Genomic DNA, 11,647 nt, shown 5'->3' with positions numbered 1-11,647 from the left:
TTTGCTGACTTGTATGTTGAGTTGTTTCCCCCCCTCACTTGAGCCTTTCTCCCCCTTACTTGAGCCTTTCTCCCCCTTTTTGTTAGCATCAAGTTGTTGAGTGGGAGGGAGTTAAGCAGCCACCAATTGTTGGAGTAGAGCAGTCTGAGTTTCTTGATTAGTGAGTATCTTGGCCATTGACTTCTCTACATCAGATAATCTTGAGTCCATGGCCTCAACTTTTCTATTAAGATCAGCCTCCTTCCTTAGCTTTTGAGCTATTTCAGTCATGGTGGTTCCAGGAATTCTAGCATCCAACCTTGCTATGAAATCTTGTTTTACTTCAGAAATTTCTTGCTTGATTTTATCCACACTCTGACTGTGTTGGAGGGCTTGAATTTTGTGCATTTGGAGTACTTCAAGGTGAGCTGTGAGTAGCTTCTTTGTGCTGGCATTAGTAGATGCTTGAATGGTTATTTGGGTGTCATGGATCAGCTTGAATAGTGTTGATTGGAAATGTGAGTAGGAACATTATTTTGTTAGCATCCAGGCAGGAATATCTGCATCTCCCCATATGTTCATGCTTTCTTCCTCATCATCCCCACCAGCAGCCCCAAATGAGTCTTCAGCCAGTTCAAAATCACTGCCAGTGGTGGAAGGCATAGAAGTGATTGCATTATTTGCTCTTTGAAGAGATTGTGTAGTGTGCACCAAATTTAGCATCCTTTCAGCCTTCTCATTTCCCTGCGCAACTAGAGTTTGGTAAGCTATAAATGTCTCAGCATCCAGGGAAATAGAATCTATGACAGCTTGATATTCTTGCTGAAATAGCCTTTCCCTTTCTGCATCATTGACATCATTGACTCACTTGTAATGGATTCCATCCTTATCACTCCTGTACCTGCTTTTCTCTCATGATCTCTCTCTTTTTGCATCAAGGGCTCCCCTTGGCTTCCCACCCTCACACCTTTACCTTCACCATCTAAGATGGGACTCCTCTCACTCACTTTTTCCAGTCCCGAAGAAATGGACTGCATGGATTCACTCTTATTCTCTCCTTTTTCCTGGGATCAACCCAGCCTCTCACTCAATTCACTCCATTCCCTCAGCCCTAAGAGTGATTGTACTACTACTAAGTCTTCTGCACTTGTGAGAATTGAAGAAATTTTAAGTTGTGCATAGACACCCGACGGATGAGGAATATCCATCGGGATAGTAGTATGGCTATCCGACGGATGACTGCTGTTAGGCTTATCCGTCGGGATACAATCACTACTCAACGGATGATAAATATCCATCCGGGTAGAAGAAATGAATGAGTTTGGAGTGAAGACTATTGTAGACTCTGTGCAGATTGATGAAAATTTTGGCACAAATGTCTTAACAGACTCAGAAAGAAATGGCAAATGGGCCATCAAATCATCTAAAAGATGATGCTCACTTGCTTGAATTTTTGGCTTCTCCACAAGAGTTAAAGATGGAGAATTTGGAAGTGATGTATTTATCATGTCAACATCCAGTGAGTGTGTGGGAGAATTTGGTGTATCAGGTGCTTCAATTATTAGAGATTTTGGCTGTGACTCCACATTTATTGGAGCCACATCAATCTGACTTTGAGAAGGTGCTTTATTTCAAACTCATAAGTTTTCAGGATGCCATACAGTCTCTCCAAGGTGAACTCCTTGTAATCCTGAGAATTTCTCAATGAGACTGTCATTGGTTTCCACTCATTTGGAAGAGATCTAAGGAACTTGAGGTTAGAGTCTTTTGTCTGATAGACTCTTCCATGCAACTTCAGAACATTTAATAGTTTTTGAAATCTACTAAAAATATCAGTGAGAGACTCACTATCTTCATAATGGAAGTGCTCATATTGTTGAATTAGCAGCTGCATCTTATTCTCCCTTACTTGCTCAGTACCATCACAAATAATCTGGATAGTGTCCCAAACCTCCTTGGCTGTTTTGCAGTTAATGATGTTATCAAACATATCACCATCAACTCTATTGAACAATATATTCATGGCCTTCTTGTCTTTCCTGACTTGCTCAATATCAGGATCTGACCATTCATGCCTAGGCTTGGAAACAGATGGTTTATTGCCTGTTGCAGCTCTCATTGGTACATGAGGACCTCTCTCTATGCAATCCACATAGGCCTAATCTTGAGAAAGAAGATGTAGATGTATTTTCACCTTCCAGTGGTGATAATTGTCTTTGTCCAGAAAAGGAATTTTAACTCCAACATCCTTCTTGTTCATCTTGCTGTTTGTTGTGATCTTTACACTCTTTATACTTCAAGTGCTTGCTCTAATACCAATTGTTATTCCCTAACAATATAACAAGAATTACAGAAGGGGGGTTGAATGTAATTCTGGCTTCTTTTTCAAGATTTAAAAACAGTTCTTAACTCGACAGATATATATGTGTTTTGATTTGCAAGGTGCGGAATGAAAGGATTAAATAAATCAAACACAAAGTAATAAAAACACAGGTCTTTCAAACTTTCTGGTGGATTTAAATGTATCCACCAGATATATATATATATATATATATATATATATATATATATATATCGATTTGAGAACTCTGTGAAGCTCAAATTGGCTCACAACTGCTTTACAAGTTGAACAAACAAACTACAGAGAAATTCTTGACAAATACAGCTTTTTCTATTTCTCTCCTAAAATGTGTTTACTTAGTTATTTGTTCTACTAGCTACACTTGGTTTATATATCACCAAGTTTACATGGTAATAAGGCAGGATAATAAAACAAAACCTATCAAGTCTAACTCCATGCTGCTTCATTACTCTATTCCAACATCTTTGAAAATCTTCATAACTTGCATGGAAATGGTAATGCTTCTTTGTTCCCAATTTCCTGCTAAACAGGCTGCCACATTTCTTTTGAAAACACCCAACACATGTGACTGTGTTGTCACTGTCAACAACTATTTGAATTGATCATCCGTCGGGTACATGCTTGTTATCCGTCGGTATCATCCGTCGGGTAGCTTTGTTGATCAACCGTCGAGTAGCTATTTGACACTTGACTCCATTTCACTTATGCAAAATTACAAGACATCTCATATTTACAATTAATCAACCTATTCTGTATATTTACTAGTGGTCAACATGGCTCATAAGCTCCTACAGAATCTACACAAAGTTATTTGCAGAAATGTGCTACAATACTTATTATTACATAAGTTACTCACTCGATGGATGTCAAATCATCATCCGTCGGGACTATATTGAATCATCCGTTGGGACTATATTTGATCATCCGTCGAGTGCTACAAAATTCACTAAGTTAAATATACTAAGGTGTTTTGTATAATATATTATCAAGTTCACAACATATTCCTAACATAATCCTGATTGGATATATCAGTTGTGAGCAATTGTTATGTGATATTGGTAAGACCATAAAGTTGATCCACTAAAAGGTCATCCATTGTTAGTGGTTGAGCTTGAGCATCCTGCAGCCACCGAAAGATTAGGTGTGAGGGTTGTTGAGAAGGGTTTGTTGTAGATGGTACGCCTGTTTGAGTTGAGGTAGATGGTTGGGGTTCAGGAACATCACATGTGACAAATGCCACAGTTTGACTCACATTTGGAACTGTGGTTGTGATAGTGTGTTGTTCACCAATAATGGGAATCTCCAATTGAATTGGAGGGGATTTGACCAGGTTACTGTATGTACCATGGCCTCAAACCCTTGCTCTTCTAACAAAGAGCTGGCACTTGAATGTGCTAAACTTGCCCCCTGTGATTGGATCATAGGAAATTGGACTCCCAGCTTCAATTGACAGAGCAATCTCAGTTAGGGTTTTGAGGGGGAGTTGTCCCTACATGAGGAACCTCCAATTGAATTGGAGATGATTTAGATATCTCCCCCTTAGGAGTACTACCCTCAAACCTATCAATCTGTGAAGATTATTTAGCACATGAAGGTGCTTGAGTAACATCCACAGGGTCTCCAGTTAAAATTGATGAAACCCCTGTGGTTTTGATGGTGTCATCAAGGTCCACCCCAGCTAGTAGCCTCTCACCATCTAATTGTGGTTCATGGATGGTGAGCACAGTTTCATGAACCATGTCTCTTAATTTTGGTGACACTTGAGAAGTTGATTCAAATTTCTTATTGTATGAAAAAGAAATTTTAGAAATACGATTTGTAATTTCAGAGTTATGATGTGCTCTCGGAGTGTGTGCCATCCTTATTTCTTCTTTCATACACTTGAATATCTTCAAGTGGTTGTGCAAACTCTTTACAGGATGCACTTGGGAGAGTTCTCTTTTCAATAGAGACACCCTATTGAGAGGATGCCCCTAGATTCTGTTTAATTCCCACTTTTTTAACTACATCCTTTTAGGAGGATGCATAAGTGACCAATTAAGTGGGCAACTCAGTTTGTTATAACTTCGTTGGCTTCTTGACCAAGGTAGACTCTGGTTGAGTTTGATCCTCACCACTTTCATTAATAACAGTTTGGGGTGCCTGATTTCTCTTATTTTTACTCACTTTATGGCGTGGTTGGTTTCCTAGCTGCTAGTGGTAAAGAAGAAAGGGTCTCAGTTTGGGAAGGCCCGTGTTGGTGTTCCTCTGTTTATTCTTTCACAGGTACAGGAGCCATAACTCTACTAATTGTTACTGTAGACCTCGTGTCAGGCATAGGGTAAGGGTAAGTCATGAATCTCTCCACCATAAATGGAGTGATCCTAAGACTTATAGGTATCTTATTTTTAGTAATAAGTGATCCAAATAGAACTTTGGACACTTGTTTATAGTTTCCTATTTGTGTCATATCTAAACCATTAAGAAAATGAATGTCTTGCACTTTATAGTTTAAAGTAGACATTATAAATCTAGGAAGAAATATTTCCTTACCTCTTGATGCCAAAAACATTGTGAGCCTGGTGCCAAGTTCCTCCATTATCAAATATCTTACATTGAGGTATTTTTTTGAGCCATGGAGAACACCAGCTTCTGAACAATACTTGAAATGTTGTCATACCCTGTCTTCCTGCAGGTGAAGGCCCTCACAATTGAGTCAAAAATGAAGGACCATCCTCTCCTCAAATACTTCTTGTTAGGCTTACCAAGTTGATCATCTCACTGTAGTTGATGAAGTTCATGAACTCAGCTGGCTCATCTTGAGTTGGAACCTCCACCAGGTTGTCAGTAGGGCTTCCCAAATCCAGATTGACATCATTCTCAGAAAACTCCACGTGTTAGCCTTGAATGGAGCGGTTAACCACCATAGAAATAGATTGGTTCTCATGCATTATTGTCCTCATCACAACAGAGTTCCAAAAATCACCGAGAACATCCAAATACATAATTGGATTTGCAGTTAGAGCATGTTGTGCATATGTTGTGTACTTGATGATTTCATAAACAAAACATCTAAGTAGATTTTACTTGGTGAAATTATGTAGCACTCGACGGATAAGAATTATAGTCCCGACGGATGATTAACTTATTATCCATCGAGTGAGAAGCTTATGTAATAATAAGTTTGTAGCACAGTTATGTATGCACCTTTGTATAGAATCTGTAGTAGCATATAAGTCATGTTGACTTTAACTAGATATGCAGAATAGGTTGATTAATTGTACATAAATGATGTCTTGTAATTCTGCATAAGTGAAATAGAGTCAAGTGCCAAAATAGCTACCGACGGATGATTAACAAAGCCATCGACGGATGATCAAATGACTATCAACGGATGTTATTATAGTAGTCGACGGATGATCAATTAAACCATCAATGGATGATCTGAAAGTCGACGGATGATCATATGAAGAATTCAAACAGCAGTTGAACAGTGAAAGCTGACACACAGTCGTCGAGATGTATACAAATACACTGTGGAAGCCCATTAACTGGGTAATAGAGGACGAAAAGCAGCAAAGCTTAAGACTGATAGTTTTTATATTTGTTCAGTCTTTTTGACTTTGTAATCTTGGTATTATATAAACCAAGAGTGTAGCAAATAGAAAAAGAACTGAGATAGCTGAGAAACACAAAAAAATAGAGAAATCTTTGTAAGCAGAATTATTAGCATTTCCTGTATTCTCAGTAGTTCCATTTGTAAGCAGCTGTGAGCATTCCTGCACACAGAGTCCTCCCGATATATTATATATATCTCTGGTGGAATTGTTTAAATCCACCAGAAAGTTTTTAAAGACTCTTGTTTTTAATTACTTATATTTTGATTCAATTAAGTTTCTATTCCGCATTGTGCTAATCAAAACATTATATCTATATTCGAGTTGAATATTTTTATTTCGAGAAAAAGGTTCAAGAATTCCATTCAACCCCCCCTTCTGTAATTCTTGCTATATTGTTAAGGGACTAATAGAGCACCTACAAAGTATGTTTCAGAAAGGAACTTCACAAAGCTCTTGAAGCTATTAGGAGCTTGGTTTGCATCTGTAAATGCAAGATAGTTGGTGCCCTCTTTTGGGATAAAATCTCTAACTGTGTTTGATGTCATTTTAAGTGTTTGAATTCGAGTGAGTAAGAAAAATTAAAGAGAAAGAGTTTAAACTGAGAGAAAATGGTTTGGATTTGCAGAAATTAGGCCACTTAGAGATTTCGAAGGTGTAAAGAGGAGTTTGTCGAGATGTCTGGGTATTTATAGTAAAAGGTAAATGACTTATCGAGAAGTAGAAATAAACGTTTGGGATTTTCTTATCGAGAAGTCACGTGAAGGAATAGATACATATCGATATGCCACTTTCCTGGCTCTTATCGAGAACTAGATAGTGACTTATCAAGATGTCAAATAAATACCCAATTTGTCCTGGATGGACTGAGTTTCCAATTTTTATTTGAATAAATCAAAATATAATTACAATGATTTTATATCAAAAGTATTTTACTGAAATAATTATTGATTTAAATTATTTCAATTCTAAGTTGTCAAGAAGTCTAAAAGATATATTTGTAGAGAACTCTATGAGTTAACATATATCGAGATCTCTACAATGACTTATTGAGAAGTCAAAATAAGGCTTGTCGAGAAGTCCTTCGAGATTTCAGAAAAATAAATTATCGAGAGCTCCATCGAGAAGTCTCAAAATGACTTATCGAGAAGTCAGTTAGACTTATCGAAAACTCAGTTCTCTAAATACTTTTGTTCTTTTTTATTCTATCTTGCGTTAAGTTCACATATTGAAAATATAAATTAACACTTGACAGTTTTCCTAAAATTTGAAAAATTCCAAGCTAAAATTTTGAATTTTGAAAAATAAATATACATAGAATTCTGAAATATTTATAACTCTTATTCCAGTTAATTTCCAATTAAATCAAATTAATTTTGATTCATTAAAAATTAATCTGTTGTAACACATTAGCTGAGTTCTTGCTTTTAGGATGAAGAATTTAACATTCCAATGTCACCAACAAGTTTAGTGAAAGTTGCTTCATCCAAAGGTTTAGTGAAAATGTCATCTAGTTGTTTTTCAGTTGGAACAAAAATAAGCTGAATAGTATCATTTATAGCATATTTTCTAATAAAATGGTACCTTACATCAATGTGGTTTGTTCTAGAATGATTGACTGGATTAACCACAATAGAAATAACACTAGTATTGCCACACATAATTGGAATTTTGTGTAACACTAGGCCATAGTCCATTAGCTGATTTATAATCGAAAGCACTTGAGCACAACAACTTTCATCAGCTATGTATTCAGCCTCAGTTTTGGAAGTTGACACAGATTGTTGTTTCTTGCTATACCAGGATACAATCATTTGTCCAAGTAATTGACAGCTTCCACTAGTACTCTTCATGTCAACCCTGCATCCAGGAAAATCCGCATTTGTGTATCCAACAGATTCAAATCCTGTTCTCTTTGGATACCATAATCCCAAGTTTGGTGTCCCCTTCAAGTATCTGAAAATTCTTTTCACAACCATCAAATGTGCTTCCTTTGGATTGGCTTGAAATCTTGCACACAGACATGTTATAAACATAATTTTTGGTCTACTAGCAGTTAAATACAATAAAGATCCAATCATTCCTCTATAACATGAAATGTCTACACTTTTTTCCTTTCTTATCTTCATCCAACTTTGTAGCTGTAGACATAGGTGTATATGCAGGTGAACAATCAACCATTCCAAACTTTTTCAATAAATCCTTAACATACTTGGTTTTCCTGATGAAAATACCATCACTTCCATGACTGACTTGAAGTCCAAGAAGGTAACTTAATTCTCCCATCAATACTCATTTCATATTCACTCTGCATGAGTTTTGAGAATCTTTGACATAGTTTTTCATTTGTAGAATCAAAAATGATATCATCCATATAGATCTGTACTAGGATCATATCACCACCATGCTGCTTGTAGAAGAGAGTCTTGTCAATTGTTCCTCTAGTGAATCCATGTTTAAGCAAAAATTTTAACAGTGTGTCATACCAAGCTCTAGGTGCTTGCTTTAATCCATATAGAGCCTTGAGTAGTTTCGAAATTCTGGATCTTCAAAGCCTGGTGGTTGTTGCACATAAACTTCTTCTTCCAACTCATCATTAAGGAATGCACTCTTTACATCCATTTGATACACTGTAAAGTTTGAGTGTGCAGCAAAAACAAGAAAGATCCTTATTGCTTTAAATCTTGCAACTAGAGCAAAAGTTTCATCATAATCAATTCCTTCCTCTTGTGAGTAGCCTTTTATAACCAACTTTAGTTTGTTTCTTGTCACAATTCCATTTTCATCCATCTTGTTCATGTACACCCACTTTGTTTCAATTATACTTCCGTTCTTTGATGCAGGAACCAACTTCGAAACTTTGTTTCTTTCAAACTAATTTAGCGCTTCTTGCATAACAGATATCCAGTCAGGATCAGGTAGAGCTTCCTCAGTTTTCTTGAGCTCAATTTATGAAAGAAAGCATGCATGTAGACATTCATTAGAAGTTGCACTCCTAGTCCTTACACCAGCATTTGGATCACCAATAATTGCATCTCTAGTGTGACTCTTATCCCACTTTCTGGTATGATTTGGTTGACTTGAGTTTTTTATATTTTCTTCACCAATAATCATGAGCTTCTATTATCATGATTCACTTGTTCAGTTGACTCTTCATGCATTCTGTTTCTTGTGTTGATTTCAGCTTCATCTTAAGAATCACTATCAATGTTCAAATTTTCAAACTTAAGGGTTTCAGCTTCACTTTCATCAAGGCACTCCAAGCCTGGACACTTATCATCATCAAAAGTCACATATGTGCTCTCCATAATCTTCTTTTGTTCAAGTACATAAACTCTGTAGGCAGTTCTGTCCAGTGAATATCCCAGAAAAATTGCTTTAAAAACTTTAGAGTCAAATTTTCGCACATATTCAGAGTTGTCTTTTAAAACAAACACTTGCTTCCAAACACATGCAGATGCTTTACAGTAGGCTTCCTTTTTGATAAAATTGAGTAGGGTGATTTGTCAAGATTTTTGCTAATGAAATATCTGTTTTGAGTGTAGCATGCAATGTTGACAGCTTCTTCCCAAAAACTTGTTGGCAACTTGGTAACTTGCAGCATTGTTCTAGCAGCTTCTACTAGTGTTCTATTCTTTCTCTCAACTACCCCATTTTACTGAGGTGTTCTTGCAGCTGAGAACTCTTGAACAATGCCCTTATTTTTGCAGAATTCATGCAGAATTACATTTCTGAATTATGTGCCATTATCACTCCTCAATCTGTTTTACACAGTTCTGATCTTCAGCCTGCTTCTCAATTTTCTTGATGTGTTCAATTATGATGTGTGGAGTTTTATCTTTAGAATGCATAAACTCTACCCATGTGTACCTTGAGTAGTCATCCACCATCACAAGTGCATATTTCTTTCTAGAAATAGGTAAGACATTAACGGGTCCAAACAGGTCCATGTGAATGAGTTGCAAAGGTGTACTTATAGAATTCACAATTTTATTCTAGTGACTTGATCTCTTCATTTTGTCTTTTTGACAAGCCTCATAAACTTCATTTTGAGCGAACTCCAATTTTGGCATGTCTCTCACTAACTCCTTTTTCACTAAGGTATTGATTGCCTTGTAATTCAGGTGAGAGAGATTTTTGTGCAATAGCTTGATTTGCTCAACATATGCCTTGGTGTAGAAGCAGCATATTCCATCCTTATATGCCGAGTCTATATCTGTAACAAACAAGCTTCTTTTTCTTGCTCCTTTCAAAGCAACTTCACCAGTCTTTTTGCTGATTATTGAACAATCTCCTTTGTCAAATGAAACATTGAATTCTCTATATGTGAATTAACTGACACTCAGGAGATTCACTTCTAAACCAGCCACCAGTGCTACATCTTCAATGACAATATTTCCAGAAATTAAATTGCCATATCCCATTGTTAATCATTTGCTGTTGTCTCTAAAAGTCACTAATGGGACAACCATCTCCTCAAATTGTGATAGCAGGGCCTTATCACCTGCCATATGTATTGAGCATCCACTGTCTATGATCAATATGACTCTCTTCATTTTTCCCTGCACACAATGAGGATTAAGTGTATTTAGCTACCCAAACAGTGTTGGGTACTTTTTTCTTGCTAACAGAATTTGCAGAATTAGAATGAGTTGATTCAGAAGGAACAGTGTGAACAGATTATTTTGTATTTTTCCTTTTTGACTGTAGATCCAAAATTAACAAATTTCAAATCTACTCTCAGCTTATGACAACTTGTCATCACTTTCATGTTGCAAGGTATGCAGTCAAGTTTGTCATAAAAGGAGTAGGGATCTTCTATATTTTCTTCATAGTACTTGCAGACTCCCACTTTTGGCTTGCTAACATCCTTTTTACAAAGGTGAGTTAGATGATTTGTTGATCATATTTCTGACATTGCTTTCTGGGGGCATCTGCAATAAATGCAAAGTTGTTGCTCTTATTTACTCCTATCTTGCCATTCATGTTCTTTTTTGTATTCTCAGTATTGACTTCCTTGACAGGTGTCTTAGAGACTTGGTTAATCATGGACTTCTTATTTCTTAAGTAGGAGGAGTGGTTTCTTTATTTTTTATTTCTTTATCTTTATCTGCAAGTTCTTGCTCGATGACCAACCCCTCTTCAATGTAATTGACTTCACATGCCTTGAACACAAGTGACTCAACTTTTCTCAGCATAACTGGGACATCTTCATTTGCAATTGTTTTGCCTCTGTCAGTTTCAATTTTCTTGTTACTGTTCAAGGCATCATAGTCAAGGCCAATGGTTATGTTAGCACACGGCTTGTTCTTCTCATGGTACTGACCAACCAACTGAGAAGCATTCCTGAAAGACTTCAACTTCACCTCTTTCTTCTCTATCTTTTCCCTCAACACAACTTCTATTTCACTAGCACACTTTAGCTTGTTCTTCAAATATTCATTTTCCTGCTTGACAGTTTCAAGCTCAACAAGCTGTAGTTCCAAATCTTGCTTCCCAAGCTTCTCATTAGCTTTTGACATCCTACTAATCTCCTCAGTAGCTGCCACCATGCTAGTTGGATGTGGAACATTCACATGCTCATTTTTTCAACAGTCTCTTTATATTGACTTGTATTTAAATCAGTAGTAGTAAGAGTTGGTACCTCAGATTTTGATGAGGATGATTCTCCTTGCTCAAGTGCCATTAGTGCATAGTTTCCAAACTCCCC

Source organism: Apium graveolens, chromosome 7 (assembly GCF_009905375.1).
Source record: "Apium graveolens cultivar Ventura chromosome 7, ASM990537v1, whole genome shotgun sequence".
Taxonomy (NCBI): Eukaryota; Viridiplantae; Streptophyta; class Magnoliopsida; order Apiales; family Apiaceae; genus Apium; species Apium graveolens.
Note: the sequence above shows the minus strand (reverse complement) of the source record.